Here is a 776-nt window from a genome sequence, read left to right as displayed (position 1 = left end):
GCCATCAGACCATCAGGCACCACAGCCATCCCGTGGTGCACTCTGTGGGGGTTTAGATGGAGAAAACAGGGTACTGGCCCTAGTTAGTTAAAGTTCATATCAGAGGAATGATTTCAATGAGCCGAGACTCTTGCATCTTCCCATACATAGAAAAGTGCTAAATTCATTTACTTGAGATGTCTGATTTTTCTTTAATTAACCATAATCTTTTGGTGTTTCAACTACCTGGAGTTTTTGTTTTTGCTTTTGTTTTTCAAAAACTCATATAGTGCTCGCTTCGGCAGCACATATACTAAAATTGGAACGATACAGAGAAGATTAGCATGGCCCCTGCGCAAGGATGACACACAAATTCATGAAGCATTCCATATTTTAAAAAAACAAACAAACAAAAAAAAAACTCATATATCCTGGCTCCTCTCTTGTCTCTTTGGAGTAGTCCGTCAGAGCCATCTGAGAGGCTGTCTCCCAGGCTTAAGTCCTCAGTTTGTCTGCCAAATAAAACATAGTTCTCAGTTTTTAGGTTGTACATTCTTTTCAATCAACAAATGTAAGGCTTTCAAGGCAACTGCTGCTTAACTGAAGTGTATTCACCATGGGTTCAAAAAGAGTATTTCTTTGTCATTCATTATTTTTCCTTTGTAACGGGTTAAGTAATTACTAGTTGGCTTTATGCAGTGCTTGTATAATTTCATAACATAAATGGTGGTTATTAGATTAGCTAGACTGTAGGCTTTTATAGTCATATAATACTTACTTTATTAGGGCCGAGAAAT

At 37.5% G+C, this 776-nt stretch overlaps 1 non-coding gene across 1 annotated transcript; it reads left to right on the top strand.

The window, feature by feature from the left end:
- The first annotated feature begins 268 nt into the window (after positions 1-268).
- LOC120879718 lies at positions 269-375 on the top strand. The gene has a single exon (XR_005724864.1). It is a non-coding gene; the product is annotated as a U6 spliceosomal RNA (small nuclear RNA).
- Positions 376-776: the final 401 nt, after the last annotated feature.

The sequence above is a fragment of the Oryx dammah genome, unplaced genomic scaffold, assembly GCF_014754425.2.
Source record: "Oryx dammah isolate SB20612 unplaced genomic scaffold, SCBI_Odam_1.1 HiC_scaffold_20, whole genome shotgun sequence".
NCBI lineage: Eukaryota > Metazoa > Chordata > Mammalia > Artiodactyla > Bovidae > Oryx > Oryx dammah.
Note: the sequence above shows the minus strand (reverse complement) of the source record. Positions and strands in the feature narration are given on the sequence as shown.